This window comes from Capra hircus, chromosome 4, assembly GCF_001704415.2.
Source record: "Capra hircus breed San Clemente chromosome 4, ASM170441v1, whole genome shotgun sequence".
NCBI classification, from domain to species: domain Eukaryota; kingdom Metazoa; phylum Chordata; class Mammalia; order Artiodactyla; family Bovidae; genus Capra; species Capra hircus.
In genome coordinates this window covers 19,803,549-19,821,645 of record NC_030811.1, presented here as the reverse complement: position 1 = coordinate 19,821,645, position 18,097 = coordinate 19,803,549, and the positions used below count along the sequence as shown (strand labels likewise).

The 18,097-nt window shown below is 42.1% G+C and overlaps 1 protein-coding gene across 1 annotated transcript in view; it reads left to right on the top strand.

Annotated features, from left to right (window-relative positions):
- The window catches only part of CHRM2 (cholinergic receptor muscarinic 2), a 165,504-nt gene continuing 148,054 nt past the window's right edge, over window positions 648–18,097 (top strand). The window contains exon 1 of the mRNA XM_005679508.3: window positions 648–814. The gene's annotated coding sequence lies outside the window, so the exon portion shown is untranslated. The remainder of the gene's footprint in view (window positions 815–18,097) is intronic.

The following is an 18,097-nucleotide window of genomic DNA, read 5'->3' as shown; positions in this document are numbered from 1 at the left end:
AAGATTGTAAATGTTTTCTCCAGAAATTGTCTGCCCATCGCAGCTAATCGAACACACACTGACGAATACATACACACTCTCTTTTTATTCCAAAGGTGCCCGGACGCAGAGACCCGCTCCAGCGAGTGCGCGTGACACACACGGACAGGCGTACACACACGAACGCACACACGCCAGCCTGCGGCTTGGCCAGAGCCTTGAAGCTGCAGATTGCACTCGGAGATCGCCAGAAGCACCGAACTAATTCGTAATGAGTTGCCCGCACGCTAATAGCTACTTCCCCAATCACTTTGGTGAAGAAATGAATCCCGCCCAGCTCGTCAGTCCAGCCAGGTCTCCGTTCTATCTTGCTCTCCAGACACCTCTTCTTCGTAAAAGCCAGGTTTGAAAGTCCTTTTTGCTTCTTCGCCTTTGGTGTTTTGGTGTGGCGGGCGGGGGCAGTGTCACTTTAACTCCAGTCTACACCGCCAAGGGCCTCCAGACTCGTAAAGTGCCTGGGACGCGTGTGGGGTGCGCGACTCTGCTAGCGCGCGCCCGAGCCCCGCGGCTCCTGCCGGAGCTTTTAGGTCCGCTCTCTCCCCGCCTTCCCCCGCCCCACCCCTCCGAGTGTCGCGGCACCAACTAATCTTTTCCTTTTCGTTTGCAAGATCAAGGGAGAGCGCAAGCCGGCGCCCGGCCTCGGACTCTGAGCCGCGCGCGGCTAGCTCCGCGGCGGGTCAGCCCCGAACCCGTGAAGGGCTCCACGCTCCTGCCAGCCAGCCCACGCCAGGGATACTGCAGCCCGGGGAGGCAACTGGAGCTAATCCGGCGGCAGGTAAGGACAGCCAGCTGCTCAGCCCTCCGCTGGCCAGCGCCAGGGACCCTGGCACCTCCCGATTCTCCGGAACGGGCGCCGAGGGGTCTGGGGTGAGGGAATTGGAGAATTCTTCCACAAGTCCAGATCCTCAAACGGAAACTTTGATTTCTGGGGCTTGGAGAACTGAGGGCAGCGATGGCGGGTATGGAAAGCAGGGTCAGAAGAGGCAGAGCGCGGGAAGGGATGCCATTCCGCGGGTCACGGAGTCCGGAGGAATGTGGCAAAGGCAGCCTGGGGGCCCGAGCCCGCCCGGGCGTCGCTCCCTCTTCCAGCCCGGCCCCCTCCCCCTGCACTGTCACCAGCTCCCCCCTCCTTGCGGTGTCCGCAAGACCGGGGAGCTTCGCCCGCTCCTGCCCCTCACGTTTCTTCCAGCCTGGGGTCTGGCCACGTCTCCCAGGCGTTTGGGGTGGAGGCCCGGCTCCTCGGCCCCACACGATCCGCGGGTTCCGCTCTGTGAGCGCCCGCGCCAGGTGGCCGGAGGGAGGCTTCGCGCTGTAGTCCGAGGAGCGTGGCCAAGGGCGGGGGGGATACGAATGGGGAGAGGGTCCCAGGACAGAGCAGGCGGAAACCTGCTGCAACCTCGTCCCGTTTCGGCCCTAACACGAGGTCGGCGGTCCGCCTCGGCTAGAGGACAGGGTCTCAGCCCCAAGCCCGCGGGGTCCCGGGCCGTGCCAGGGCTGCGCCGACAGCCACCTCACAGTGAGATCTGAGCCACCCCTGCGGGCTTCGGGGTTGTAGATTGGGAATGACCGGACCCACAATATCCCTTTGCCGTTCGCACCTGCGGACTCGGGCGATCGCAGATAACTTGTAGCTCTTGAACCTGCGAGGTACGGACGGTCCAATCCCGCTCTGGGAGATCGCGCAGCAATTCCACCTGTGCGCTCTGCCCGGCGCCCCCGGGGCGCCCCCGGCGGGGCAGGACGCTGCTTGCCTGGGAGAGCTCTGAAGAGGTCAAGACTTGAGATTCCTCGGAATCACTGACTCAGAAAGCAGCGCACATCCACTGCCTCAGCCTCCCGCCAGCGTCCCCATCCCTCTGTAGCCTCCTGCTCGTCGCGGTCCTCCAGGCTGCTCTAAGCCGCAAAATCGTAAAAAGGAGGGTCCACTGGGCTCGCCAGACCCACGCCTTGAGACTAGGGTTGCCTGTAAGGAAATATCTCTGGGGAGTCCCTCGGGATGGAGGGGAGGGAGGAAAGAGGAGAAACGGAGGTAAACGCCTAAGGCAAGCAGAGCTGTCGACCGACATCTCACCCGAGCCGCCCTCCCGTGTCCTTAGTCGGTTCACGGCCACGGCCCGCCTGTGACGGAGGCCACCAAGGGCTCCAAGTCGGCCCGCCCAATCGCGGGGAGCCCAGCAAGAGCACGGAGCCTTCAAGTCCTCAAGCTCCGGAATCCCTCGGACTGACTTTCTATTTCCCTTTCATCTTGCGTTTTTCTGGTTTGTGTTGCTTTTCTTGCTCTTTTTCCTTAGCGCTGGGTGGCAGTGGGTTCGTGTAGTTTGCCCATCCCCTAGTACACGCAGCAAGCGACACAACACGCATCTCCCTGCTGGACCGCACACCCGCCAGCGCTCCCGCACGCAGCCTCCGCCCCCCAATTCCACAACCCCAGCGCCTGCAGCAAGGACCACCTCCTTGACCAGGATCACAGTCAGGGCGGCGGTGGCCTTGTCTCCGCGGAGGGTTGAGCCGGCCCAGATTCCAGAGAGAAACAGTGGGGCAATGGGAAAGGCCTGGGAAAAACTTGAATTGGGGTTGAGGGTGGAGTAGGGGGAGATTCTGAGGGCAGAGGCCCCCAGCACTGTAGCTCGGGTGCAGCTGCTCTGAGGGGACCCCGAGGCTCTGGCCCCCTCAGCGCCTGCGTGGAGGAGAGCCCACCCTTAGGGGAGCAGCCTTTCTCTGGGGAAGTTCAGATAGCCAGGTCCTGGAGTGAGCAGCTCTCTTTGCTCCAGGCCTTTCTGGTTTACCCGCCTTGAGAGGGCTCTGAAATGTGGCACCTTGCACACTACAGCTATTCACCCAACCTTGGGCCACAAGGTCCTCCTCCTGTATTTTGTTGGCAATCAAATATAATATATGCATTATATTGAAAATATATAGAAGAATATATAGAGAGAGTACACTTTCATTGATAACCAAATAATAAGGATGATGACACAGTTAAGAAACTGCAATTAGGTGTGTGTATGTGGGGTCTTTGGGGTGGTAACCACAAGGGGATAATCATAGAATTAAACCAGTAGATCACACTAAGAACTATATTAGGCTACAATTCAGAAAGTGGACTTTTTGAGACTCTTTTGGTGAATGGATGGAAGAATTTTGTGCCAACAATGTAGCAGCTTTGCAGGATTTGACAGCTAAGGATTCAAGAAGTAATCAGTTATTATCAGATGAATTTTTATTATTACTATTATTAGTAAATGTGTCTAGCTGTGGCAGTACTCTAAGCAACTTCTATTGACTCTACATGCTTTACTAGGCTAAACAATTATGCCAATTAAAGCTGAAAAGTAAAACTTGACCCTAAAAAGGCATGGAAATACCAACTAACTCAGCTTACTGTTTTAAAACTCTGTGAATGAGATGGGGCAGGAGTAGGGTAAAGTCCTTGGATCCAAAAATTCAGGGTGGGCTTCCTGAAAGATGGTTGGTCTTCCTATAAAAGAAAAGTGTATTTGTTTATGTGAGTGTGTTTGCGGTTGTCTGGGGGGATTGTAGGGAGAAAATAGGTTGATTTAAATATCCCTATCCTAGTTTAAGTTCAAGAGAACCCACAGAATGTGTTTGTAACTCAGCTGACTTCAGAGATAAGTGTAGGAGAGTGTGCTTGTGTGCTCATTCACTCAGTCGTGTCCGACTCTTTGCGGCCACGCATACTGTCGCCTGCCAGGCTCCTCTGTTCATGGGATTTCCTGGCAAGAATGCTAGATGGATTGCCATTTCCTACTCCAGGGAATTTTTCCAACCCAGGGATCGAACCCATGTCTCCTGAGTCTCCTGCATTGGCAGGTGGATTCTTCACCACTGAGCCACCTGGGAAGCCAAACGTAGGAAAGCCAGCAGTCAAATGTAGATAAAAGTCTCTTTGGAATGAGCCCCCACAGTCTGTCAATATGGGGGGACATCTTCACATTAAAAAACCCACATTGCTCCAAACACTAGCCTATCCCCTTCTTTGCCCAGATAACCCCTAACATCTGGGGTTATCTGAACTTGCATGTACGTTCAGTGGCAGTTTTACAATTTTAATTTCAGAGTAGCCAACCCTCTGAGCAGAGGAGGAGGGAAAGGAAGTCTCAGAGTTTTGGGGAAAACAGCAGATGGCTCACGGAGACAGGAGGGCAGGCAGGGGGCCCGCTTTACTGGAGAAGGACCCACAGGAGACACGCCACTCTAACCCACAACAGTGAACAAAGGTGAAGCCAGCGTAAGAGAGGAAGAAGAAGAGGCCATTTATTCCAATAAAGGAAGTGAAGAGAGAATGGGATGGAAAAAATGAGGACAAGAATCTGTGAGCATGCCATTACGAGCCCCATCTCCATCGCTGATGGCAGTCCTTGGGCAGGCCTGTGAGAGAATGCCCATGAGTAACTGCCTAAATATGACCACTCAAACCCCACACTTACTCTTATCTTAATCTTTCTTTGGTTTACTCAGTAGGATCAAGAGACTGACAGAAACACTTTGTCACAGTCTCCTTGAGGGACCTGGTTTTCTTCTTTCAGCTTTGTATTGGAGTTGAGTTGGCATTTTACAGTGTGAGCCTATGTTCTGTTCCTCAGTGGCCTTTTCTGTATCAAAACCGTCAGTATTCTCCTGGTGACCAGCTGGTTTATTCCCTGTCTCCTGTTCCCATTTTATCTACCTTTGGTTCACTCAGCAGGTGTGGGGACTGCTTTCCTTAAAAGGTATCAGAGCAGGGGTACTGACTGCACACCCCAAAGCTCAGCAGGGCCACATGGTGACCACAGGGATGGTAGAGCGTGCTTTGTGTGGAACAAAACACATTTCCACTTTCCCTTGGAAATGCGTTTTCATATAGTGTGTTCTAAGTCTCTGAAGCTGTCCTAAGCACTTCACATGTATTGTATCATCTTTCTGTCAGGGCTTTATCCCCAGTGTTTAAAATAGTGTCTGTCACCTTCTAGGAGTTTATTAACTATTTGTTGAATATGTGAATTGATGAATCAGTTTCTTATTGTATCACGGCCACAATCCTATGAAGTAGATGTTATTGTCCTCATTTTACAAATGAGGAAACTGGCTTTCAGAGGGGTCAGGTAATGACCCAAGGTCACACAGCTAGTAAGTTGCAGTCCCTGGATTCAAACAAGGGCTGTTGGACTCTAGTCTTTGGACTCCTGTTGGACTCCAGGCTTTGTCTTACACCGTGGAGATACAGTGTACATTTTCCCCTATGTCTGAGGAAATCACAACTCTGGTGTTTTGAGGCCAACAGTGTTCTCTCCACTCCTTTAGTTAAACTGTGTATTCTGGTTATATTCCCTAAAGCCTAAGCAAGAAAGATTCATTGCCAACTAGATTCTTCTGTTGGCATAACCTGCTTGACCCAGTGATCGCCTCTGGCAGAGGGAAGTAAGGGCACAGAAATTACCTGGTATTTTGGCAGATGCTATTTTCACCTGTAGCACCACCAAGATTTTCTGTTGTCTGGTGCAGGAGGATGAAAGAGAGTTTTGATAGTACCGAATTTAACTCACCTTAAGTGTTGAAGTGGGTAAAGAGGTTTTCCATTGTGATGCAGTTAACCAAGAACTGCCTCAGAGTCTACACATTCCAACTTTCCTCTAGTTGTCTCTCCACAGGAGTTCCTCTTTCTTTATATGAAGATTGTTTGTGCTTAAAGTTCTGAGTTTGAATGGCAGCTTTTGATTTTAGTTAAAACATCATCCACCTTTGCTTTGAAAAGCATGGTGTGACTTTGTGAACATACGATCAGCAAAGTGTGTGAGGCTTGTTCTGACTGGTTTGCCTCCTTCTACCCTTGATATATTCTTGTCTTTATTTCATTTCCCTTTTTCTGCACACATGTTCAAGCTCCTTCTTTTATACTGTGACCTAAATATACAGTCATCTTAACTGGTGCTGTTGCCATGGTAATGTTTCATGGTAGATAAGGGTACACACTAAAAAATCAGTCTCTTTCATTAGCAATGGAATGCCTTCTTTGTTTTTCGCCCCCCTCTCCCCAATCCAAGCTTTCACTGAATGGCGCCCTCTGGTGTCCAGTAACAGGAAGCACACAACTGTGGATTGGGCAAGAACATTTTTTAAAATTGAATTTTCGTTTCAATGATAATTTGAGGTGGACAAAAGCAAGAAAGACTCTTAATTAGTATGTTTTTAAGTAAACAGATTAGTAGAAAACATTCATTGCCTGAACATATTAAGTACTGTTTGCTGTGTAGAATTCTACAAAGTTATAGCAAATGGATATTTATGACCCTTGTGTGTTTAACAATATTGTGAAAATTTTCCTGTGGGATTTACAAAGAGAGTTTTGTTATAGGAGATGCTGAGATATATCTGGCTGAGATATGTAAGCTAATGGATTGTTTCATATGTTTAAGTCTTTAAAATTTCAAAATGGGAGAGTTCTGTCTTTAGAATGAGAACATTGTTCTGGCTGGATAGGATATAGAATAGTGTTGATGATGATGATAAAATAATAATTTGCATGTATAATTTGTTGTTTTGTTATGTGAGAAACTTGAAAGTTGCTCTATATTATTGTGTGAATATATAATATGCATATTATTATTCACAGATTATATGACAAATTAGAAGTAAGGTTGATATGCTAGAAATATCTTCTTTCTTCCTCACTCCAGCCCCACTGTCCCCATCTAACTGAGTCATCAAATCAAACATCTCTTAGGTTTGTCCAGACTTCCTCCTCTCTTCTCCATCCACACATCTTTTTTAGATCTTTAGCGTCTCTTACTTGACCTATCACCAGAGCCTTGTGTTTCTATGGTCAGTCTTTCTCTAGTATAATCTATGCCTCACATTGCCGGAATAACCTTTCTCAAATGCAAATCTGAACATGTCATTCTCTTGTTAAAAATTCTTCACTGTCTCAACTGTCTAGGATAAACTTAAAAATCAAATCCACATGAGATCTTCCATAGATGATCAAAGCCTTTATTCCAAGCTCTGTTAGCCACTTCTCCATTCCCCTTCTACACAAGGAAATAATATATATATATTTATATATATATATATAAATAGCTTAGTGTAATGACTGACAAAGAGTCAATGCAAAGTAAATATTGGTCAAATTTGTTTTCTCTTCATTCTTCTCTTTTTCCTCCTTCTCTTCATTTAATTTACTATTAGTATAAAACTAATAAGCAGTAATAAATATAATACTTATACTAGTCATTCCCCAAACTAATAATAATAGGTAAGAAAAGCTATGGTGTGGCAGATATTTTGCCAAATATTTAGCATACTATAATTTCATTTAATTTCTCACAATCAGGTACATTGCTCTATGGGGTTGGCAGAATTGTTTTCTTAGATATTAAAATGAACTGTTCACAAAATGGTTAGCCTGCAAGAGCTCTAGGCAAGTTGAATTTTTACCTGGTACTGGCAATGGGGCACTAACCAGAATTTGTTAGGGAGGCTGATAATGTCTGTATTGAGAACAGAGGCCATATTTGCATACATGGCAGGGATATACCATTCAAATGTGTTAGAATCAGAGCTTTATTTTTCCCCAATGTTTTGAGTAGATAATAGGTAGCCCTATTAATATGCATAGTCCCCCATTCCATTTTATTGTATCAAGGAAATTATAGGCATCTCCATAGGTCAAATAACTATTTTAAAGTCAAATTTCCAACCCGTGGCTAATGTGCAGCAAAAACAAAACTGAAGATCTATGTTTTTAAGATGAGTGAAAATAAATAGCAAATGGTGTGGTAGCAGAGCATTATGTTGAAGTCATCTAGATTTACAGGGTTCAGTAGAGCAGGACTTCTTTCTGAAGTTGAGGCTCCTAGATCCCCTTGAATGTTGATCTCATGGAAGAAATGGATCTTTTTCAGTAGTCAACATTCATCATCAACCAGATTCTGAATTATTTGAATTGAATCACCTCTGTCTTCTAAGAAGTCTTTCAAAGAGGTTCATTCACTGGTTGAGTCCTTGAAATACTCTGTTCTTCTTGAAGAGATTCTGGGTCAGCAGATTTGGGGCCAGACCCAAGAATCTGTGTGTTTAGCACCTCATGTGATACTGAGGTGGGTAAGAGGTGGGTAAACACAGGACTACATTTTAAAATAAGATCAGATTGAAGAATTGGCATCTAAAGGGCAATGGAGAAGTACGAAGATTGGATAATCAACCCAAATGCTGCTACCAGTATCATCAAGAGTCTTCCTTGTATGAGTCATTGAGACTGAGAGTTTGGTTGTGGTCAGAGACTATTTGATCTTTCAGTTACATGTGATGAGTAACAATTCTGGAGAATATCCAAAGATAAAGATGATTCTCTTCTATGTCATATGACTCTGATACTTATTTGTCTAGATGGAGTATAATACTTACATATACCTTATGTCCATAGAGTTAAATCAGTCCTAGTTATTGAAGAAATAAGCACTTGATGTCTTTCCATTTTCTCTGTCCAAAATTACTCATTCTCTGCGATACTTCCTTGGGAAGATGTCTTCCTGGTTCCAGAGCTCCTCTGTGCACGCTCCTATCTGGGGTTCTGTCTAGATTTCCATGACTGATCTAGCAGACCAAGGACCCGGCCCTCTTCCCCTTCCTCTCTCAGAGCTCTAATGGAGGAGTTCTGGTGGAGGAGAGTGGAGAAATTGTCACAAACGTTAATGGGGATGCATTTCACTATTACTGTTACAAAATGTTGGTGCACTGTGATGAAGCCCAGTAGCAGACTGATATAAAACCTCCTCCAGGAAAGGAATATTATGATGGTTTTTCCTGATGTTATTGCTCACCCTCGGTACTGAAGCTGTCTTCCACTTTAATAAAGCAAAGAAGCACCTTCCCCTACCTCACCAACTATGCCAAGTCAGTAAACAAGACGAAATAATATAGGAAGAAAAGCCTATAATTTCTTGATTATTTAATTAACTACTAAGGAACTCTTTAGAAGGAGTGACATGGGAAGCTAAAGAATTACCTAAAGGCTAATTTTTCCTACTCTCTATAAAAGCTAAGAATGGAATAATTTGATTGGCAAGGGAAGAACATAAATTTCATACAATTTCATATTGTTGAACATGATGAAGATTTTCTAATACTCTGCTCTGCTACCATATAGCCGGCATAAAAATAGGAAATAATAGGGAAACTCTACTTAATTGCATTCTTTGGAGAGCATCAGGACACGTGTTTCCATTTTAGGAAGAAAATAAAGAGCAGCCGCAAAGGCAAAGTGTTTCCCAAATCTGCCTGCTGTTTTCTTGCTTCATCCTCAAAATTACTTTGCTACCAGATTTTATCAGTGGAGTGGGCCGTTTTATCTTCGCATGTAAGCTTAAATATTATAGGCCTTTTCCCCCCTCCGTATTGTGTCCTGGGAGTCCTGAAGGCAGGGAGAACAGTGGCTGATGTAGGGTTAGCTTCTATTGTCTCTGGCTGATGGGTGCCATTCAAGGGGTCACACTTTTGCATTTACTTTAAAGTGAGCATGACTGGGTATTTTTCACGACTGAATGTTTCCATGTTAGGGGAAATTTCAGAATTTTGGATGAGATACTCTTCTGTGACAACAATAAAGAATAAAAACAGTGAAATCATAGCCACTCTCTCTTGAGTGTCTACCACAGTTTAGACCCCGTGCCATTTTCTTTATGTATACTATTCCTATAGTTTACACCAATCCGATGTGATAGAGGGTTGTTTTTTCTAAGTAAGTGCAGAAATTCTTGCCAGTGGACACAAAATAACTTGTTAAGACCTAAGAGTAAGTTCATTGCTTTGGGCATCAGTCTCACATCTAAAATCAAAGCAAGTATTAATTTTTTTGTTGTTTATTTTGTTTTACTACCATAAGGAGTTTCTTTAAAGGAATATCCAATTGTATTATTTGCCATCTAATTCTGATAAAATCAAGGAAAAAGAGGGGAGAAAAGGGGGCATGTCACACTGAGTTAAGAATATGGAAGCATGAAAACAGAGTTTATATTTGAGGAACCAGTCTTAGATATATTTAGAATCTACCTTGGCCACTCACCTCCTGGTTTAGTCTGATAGTAGGCTTCATGTTTGAAGATGCTTTATCCTTCTTAGCCCCCTGGGAGCTCTCTCTAAGTACAGAGGGCACAAGAGTCTTAATATAGCTTCTAGGTATGGAATTGCCAAGGCGTAAAATACGACTCCGTGAGTATTTATAAAACATATATATGTATATATAGGAACATTTTTGTTGACTCTGAAAACACTATGTGTTGTTAAAATATTATTTGATCTTCTGTTTCCTATTCCTTTTCTCTGCAAGACAATTGCTATGACTTAACATTAACCTCCTCATTGCATATGTAAAAGGCCAAAGGAGCTAATTATTCTGAGGGATGAAGCATCAGTGGGTTAATTCTATTCCTGTTTACATGCCCACTGTCAACTCTTAACTATTTGTTTGTATGTCCTAAGTCTCCAGGAATCATTAGTGTCTATTGGTAAATGATAATACCAGCTAATTTTTTTACAATTAATTGAAATTTCACACTCTTACATTTCAATATCAGTCAATATTTTTACATACTGACACTTTTAATCAAAGAGTATCTTTCACAAGGGAGCAACAGCAAGGCCCTCATTAATTAAAGTGATAATTATTCTTCTCCCTTGCAGTTAGTTAGTTACATAACACATTCTTCAAGAAATTCACATCCTTAGCATTCCTCTTTAAACCTCTCCCATTTAAAAGAAGATTCCTTGGCTTCTATCTCTGTAAGAATTTACTAAAAATTCACATTACTTTTATTTTCAAGAAGTGATATAGAAAGGAGGTCATATTTATTTTCCAGCATTTCCATATTCAAACAAAATAAAATGACATCTTTTCTATCATTTAAGTGTTCAGATTGAATCTCAGGAGTCATTTTCAAGGGAGAACGATGTTGTCAAATGTCTCCCCTTTGATGTTCACTGGCTTATTTTAGCTTCTGTATCGCAGTGCAAGTTCCCATGATTCGTTTCTCTTGGATCATTCTTTGGTGTCTCAATCCTCAGCTACTTAATTGCTCCTGCCTCTCTGCAGCCTTTTTAGTACACAAAGTTTGTGACTTTCCCCCCTCTGATTTAGTCCCATGATTTTAGAAGATATTGAATCTAGAGTGTAGGCTCTAATTGGCAGCCCTGCTCTCTTCTCCTTTATTAGGTATTGCTCCAGTTCTTATATTTTGGCACCTCGTGGTGTGAGATGCACTTTTAGAAATGTTCGATGGTGACTGTAAGCTGATTTCCCTAATACTTAGGAACTGCAGATCATTGAAATCACTGTGACATATACTGGTCAGAGTTTCTAAAGTTCATTTTCTGCATTTGCTTCTTTTAATTAAATTACAGTGGGTTATTCATCCCAGTCACTGCAAATATTTGACTACTTTTAAAAATTATTTTTTCTCCTAAACTCTTATTTTAATTTCCTAATATAATTGAATATGAAATGATATCAATAGATCAGTTATCTAAAATTCAAAATGATTTTTCATTACTCTGTATAATTACTGAAAGATAACTTCCTTGCTGCTCATCTTTGTGTATGTGTGTGTGTGTTAAAGAAGTTTTAGGTTCACAGCAAAACTGACTAGAAAGTACAATGAATTCTCATATGCTTCCTACCCCCATAGAAGGGGACGGATGGAAGAAGACGGATGGCTTCTTCCATAGTCAACATCAGCCACTAGAGAGGTGCACTGGTCACAACGGATGAACTTACAGTTCCTAGTTTACAATAGGGTTCACTCTTGGTGTTGTATTTTCCAAGAGTTTTGACAAATGTAAAGATAATAACATGTATCCACCAATATAGTATCTTAAAGGGTAATTTCATTGCCCCACAAAATCCTCTGTCCTCCCCCTATGTACACCTCTTTCCCTTCTAACCGTGCACAACCACTGATCCTTTTACTGTCTCCAGAGTTTTGCATTTTCCAGAATGTTATACAGTTGGCATCATGCAGTATGTAGACGCTTCAGATTGGCTTCTTAAACTTAGTAATATATATGCATTTACGTTTCCTTCATGTTTTTTTCTTAGCTTGATGGCTCATTCAATACTTGCCATCTTGTGGTTTTTATTTAACTATTTTTATTTCTCATTATTATATTTTGCACTGTATATATTGCAATCTCACTATATAGATAAATAGTTATATATCTATATCTGTCTATCTATATATAATAATTCCGACAACAAAAATATTTTGCCTCTCTGCTGAAAGACTTAGACAGTGTGTTTATCCAGTGTGGGCAACTCTTCAGCTCCTTTGAGTCTGTAATTATGAGAAGAGGAAGAATGGACATCGCAAATTTGTTTGTTTGTTTTTTTTCTGTTTCTCTTTTCTAAGATCTTCCAAGTCTCAGCAGATCACTTATAATGAAGCTAATAATAAAACCTGAGAACTTACCCAAGATACTTTTACTGACCTTTAAATGGAGCATAAACTTAACTTGTTTTATCAGTAGCAGACAGAGTATTCTTAATTTATTTGAAAAGTGAGACAAATCCTAAGAGGCTTTTAAAGTTTGACTTTTCGTATCTCTGCTTGGGCTCACTCTTTGGCTTAAACATGTACCTTCTATTCAAGTCCTTTACACAGTGAATGAAGTTGTCATTGATATTCTCTGATTTCATAAGAAGAGACACACTGCATAAAGGGAAGATTTGCATTTTGTGGTTTTTAAAGTTTTTCTCAGCATCTTATGCCTAGCTCTATGCTTGGCACATAGTGGAAGTCAATAACTATTTTTAATGATGATTTTATGCCCTTAGTCTGCTTTCTGTTGTTCAGTCACTAAGTCATGTCCAACTCTTTGCAACTGCATGGACTGTAGCACACTAGGCTTCCCTGTCCTTCACTGTCTCCTGGAGTTTGCTCAAACATCAATGAGTCAATGATGCTATCCAACCATCTTTTCCTCTGTTGATTCTGCTGAACATCCAAAATTTCTTACTACCCTAATCTTCTATTGCTTTCAAAACAAGAAGTCACTATTTTCTGAAATAGCTCAAAGAAATTCTCTTTCTAGGTAAAATTTTCCTTTCAAAATAACCCTTTTCTTCTGATAAGTTTTCCCACTTTTGAAACCAACACTTCATCTAAGCTTGAGCAAAATTTTCTGTGGGGTACCTTTGTAGGTATATGGTATTATTATTAGTTTGTTTAAGCTGAATGTAATTAATAACTATCACATGAACTTTTAAAATAACTCACCTTGACTGTTATTACATGTGTGTGGTGTGAAGTCGCTCAGTCGTGTCCGACTCTTTGCAACCCCATGGACTGTAGCCTACCAGGCTCCTCCCTCCATGGGATTCTCCAGGCAAGAGTCCTGGAGTGGGTTGCCATTTCCTTTTTTCAGGGGCTCTTCCTGACCCAGGGATCGAACCTGGGTCTCCCGCATTCCAGGCAGATGTGTTAACCTTTGAGCCACCAAGGAAGCCCTCTGAGCCACCAGAGAAGTTATTATATATAGGGTATGTTGAAACAAATTTAGTTAGCACACACAGATCACATAGGATTTAAATGTACCACTTTTTTTTTTCATACTAGGATGGATTTTCAATACTCTAAAAGAATGGACTCTCTTTGTTTCATTCCATCTACAAGATAATATGGAGAATTATCTGAAAAGATGGAGAATGATTTACATCATGAGATGGAGTACCATTCTGCACACCTTGCCATACTATGTAGCCTTAGTCTTATGCATAGAATTGCAATAAGAATGTATTTGTTCTTTTATTCATTAATTCAACAAATATTTACTTAGCACTTACTTTACACAAATCACATTGCTTTGCTATCCCTAGCTAACCCTCCTACCTGACCCCTCTCTATCGTCCTGCAGAAATATTGCTGGGAAAGTGGAGATACTCTACTCGCATGCCCAATTTCACCCCCTTCTTTACTCAGGCTTAGCATTCTGTCATAATAGCACTCTGCAGCCTTGGTAGTTATAGTGGAGCTGTGCTCTTCAGGAGCCAGAAACTTCCACTAGCCTTCCCTATTGACTAGAGAGCTTAGAAAGAAAAGGTTTTAACCTTTTCCCCTGACTTGAGGTTCCAGTATCTCACAAAAGGTATACTCCACTGTCAGGCAGTATAAAATAGTGGTTAAGAATTTGCATTTTGGATATCATTGTACTGTTGCCAGTTTGTCTTTAGTTCCTTTGACTTCACAGAGTCAAGTCTTTAGTGAAGTGTTCAAAATTATTTACTCTTATGCATTTATTTTACAGCTAAGGAAACTGAGCAAGAAATGGAAGTGAGTTGCCCTGTAGGTGACAATGATTTAAGGTGACAGAACCAGGACTTGGGGCCTGAACATCTTGATACCCAATCCGTTTTCAATTGCATTACCCCATCATGTCTACCCCTATGAAATGTTCTGTATGATTATTTTAATTCTTGAGTTTCTTTCTAAAAAAAAAAATCTTGAGCTATACAAACCCCCTTGCTAGTCTTTTTCACTTCTGTGGGACTTCTGATTCTTTTTTCCATCTCCTCTCTTCTGTTTCCCTGATGTTTTCAAAGTGGAGCTTCCCTGGTGGCTCAGATGTAAAGAGTCTGCCTACAGTGCAGGAGACATGGGTTCAATCCCTGGGTAGGGAAGATCTCCTGGAGAAGGGAAGGGCTACCCACTTCAGTATTCTTGCCTAGAGAATTCCACGGACAGAGGATCCTGGCAGGCTACAGTCCATAGGGTCACGAAGAGCTGGACATGACTTCATGACTAACACTTTCTCATGATTTAGTGGTAACATTTTGTTGGAAATGCTGAGGTTTAAGTAAGAGTGAAAATCAAAACTTTAATGACAGGTATGATACAGGGGTCAACCTATCATAATACAGATTGATCATTATGTCATTCTTCTGAGTTCTTGCTGCAAATCAACCCTGATTCAGTGAGATACTATAATCTTGCAAGAATCTACTATTCTGCTTTCCAGAAGCTTCGTAAATCTCATCTATTCATTTTTGCTACTGATACAGCATATAAATAGAGTTTTCATTAATCCTTTCAGTTATCTATTTGGACCAGTATTTTTTAAAAATAATGTTGATGCTCATCAGAATATATCAACTCAACCTTTTAACCTGACATAATAAGAGATAATTGAAAACAGGTTCTGCAGTGTTTTTGTTCCCTGGAGATATATGACAAATGCTAAAAGCAGAGAGAAATATGATGGATGAAGCCTTTTATAAACATCACCAATGGTAGTGGTTTAGTCACTAAGTTGTGTCCGACTCTTGTGACCCCATGGGCTGAAGCCTGCCAGGCTCCTCTGTCCATGGGATTCTCCAGGCAAGAATACTGGAGTGGGTTGCCATTTCCTTGTCCAAAATGACACCAAAATCTACCTATTTATTCTGTTTCTCCACTTCATGAGGTCATTAGGAACCTCTGTTGTCATACCTACTTCCAAATTGGCAAAAATTGTTCATCTTTAGCATAAAGAAAGAGACAAATTGGAAAGCTGTAGTTTGATGTCATCTTTCCTAATTTTGTCCATGTACTTTTCTTCCAAATAGCAGATTACTTCATCCTGAAGTCTTGATAACCATAAATGTAATCAACTTGGCCACAAATATTTTCAAAATGAAATGCCCATTTTTTGGTTGTCTTTTTGCCTTGTTTTATATCAGAGTAGAATGGAGAGGAGAAGCAGTTGGCGATAAATTGAAAATTGGTGTTTTCTGGGACACTGGATATTTCATGGTCCAGAGAAATTCACAACAAGGTGACAGAATGCTCTCTCAGACCACTGTCACTTACACCGGAACGTGATGTGCTCCTGGGGAATGTTGGGAAGGCACTTGCAAAGCTATTTTAAGAGGCGTTTGAAACTGTGAAAGGACAAGAAAGTTATAGGAGAACATGTCAGAGCCTTGTTTGTAAATACTGTATTCTCTTTATGGGTTACTGAGTGGCAAAAATCAAAAGAGTGTTTTTGCCAAGAAATAAAGCTGCTTATCTTGCTTCACTAGCAGAGAATTCCACATAAATGATGACGTTAAATTAAATGGAACATCTTAACAAAAACCTCAGGAAGTCATTTTGTGTTTTATCAATATGTTTCTCCAATGTGAACTCCCAAGTAGTTGGTACTAGTGAGATTAATCACATCAGAAGACAGATGAGACTTTGTTTTCAGAGAAATTGTATTTGAGGAGACTGAAAGCTAATTTGCCTCCAATTTTAGAAAATGTTTCATTTGTCTTCATATAGATTCAAAGAAAAAGATTTAGATAGGAATGGAAATCCTTCTTTGGCAGATTGCACCTCTTTAATGATGGAGGAAAGGGAGAATCAGATTGGACTCCAGTGCTTTCTACCTTTGTCTGTGGACCCCCTGTGGATTTCAGAGAGGGCTGGAATACAGCTTGCTCAAAAAGATGAACATGACTAGGAATTCCCTTTGACTCCATCCTTCTCAGAAAATAAAAAAAAAGCCCAAATCCAAAGATTTTATATATATATATGCTTAGTCACTCAGTTGTGTCCTACTCTTTGTGACCCCAAGCACTGTAGCCCACCAGGCTCCTCTGTCCATGGGATTCTCCAGGCAAGAGTACTGGAGTGGGTTGTCCTACCCTCCACCAGAGGATCTTCCCAAACCAGGGATTGAACCCAGGTCTTCCACATTGCAGGTGGATTCTTTACAGTCTGAGCCACCACGGAAGCCTCTGTGTGTGTGTGTGTGTGTGTGTGTGTGTGTGTACGTATGTATATATTCATATAAAGGGAACATTATTCATATTTAAAACTGAGGAAAAAATCCATTACTCATGTCAGTATCACTTTCGTTCTGTATTTAGAGCTTGCTTTTCTATCTTCCTTCCATATTATCAGTTATTTTGTGGAAGGTACGTGTAAGTGCTGTGTAAGGGACAGATACTGATAGAGCGGTGAGCACTGTGTACTTAGTCACGTCCAGTGTTTTGCAACCAGTGGACTGCAGCTCACCAGGCTCCTCTCAAGAATACTGGAGTGGGTTGCCATTTCCTCCTCCAGGGGATCTTCCCAGTGCAGTGATCGAACTCACGTCTCTTGGATCCCCTGTATTGGCAGGCAGATTCTTTTACCACTGCGCCACCTGGGAAGCCCCTGATACAGTGGTAATACGTGTTTATTCATTTCTTCTTCAACATTACTGTAAAATTAGGTACAACCAGGTACTCTGATGGCCATCTAGGATACGAAGATGAATAACCATAATCCTAACCCTGACAAATTTTCCTTGGACATGTGGTGAAGAACACATGATATATGGGTGCTATAATAGAGGTGTTAAGACTCCTGCAACAATAGAGGAGCAGGATGGGACTAACTCAACTAAAGCTTGGGTTAACAGGGCATTTGCAAAGTAAGCGGTTTTTTCTGGATTGATGGGGCATGTCTTTGTCAGCTCGGACTCCTGGAACAAATATATGTCATAGACTAGATGGCTTTAATGGCAATCATTATAATTGAGCACTTATTGTATATAAAGTATTTTGAATATATATATTTATATAAAATGATTCTAAATATGTGTATGTAAGGTATGAAGAGAATAACTATACTTTAGCTTGTCAAGCAATGACTATCACAACAGAATAAAAAAAGAGTATCAAAATATGTGAAGTACACATGGGGAGGTCAGAAAAAAAATAGTGTGGATTTGAGCAAATGATCCCTTTTATTTGTGTGTTGCTTTAGAGTTCCCAAAGCTCGTCACTGCATTGTTTTAGAGCATGGGTTTGGTGCCAAGTACAGCCTCTATCTGTTTCTGTATGGCCTCTAGCCAAGAATGATTTTTGAATTGTTAAAGAGTTGTTTAAAAAAGCAGAAACATGAGCAACAGAAACCAAATGTGGCTTTCCATGTCTCTAATACTTAGTGTCTGGCACTTTACAAAAAAGTCCCTTCTTTTAGGAGAAGCTTCACAGACACTTATATTGCTTCTCAAAGTGTAACTACTATATTTCCACTTAGTTGGAACTAAGGCAAAATGGCTGAAG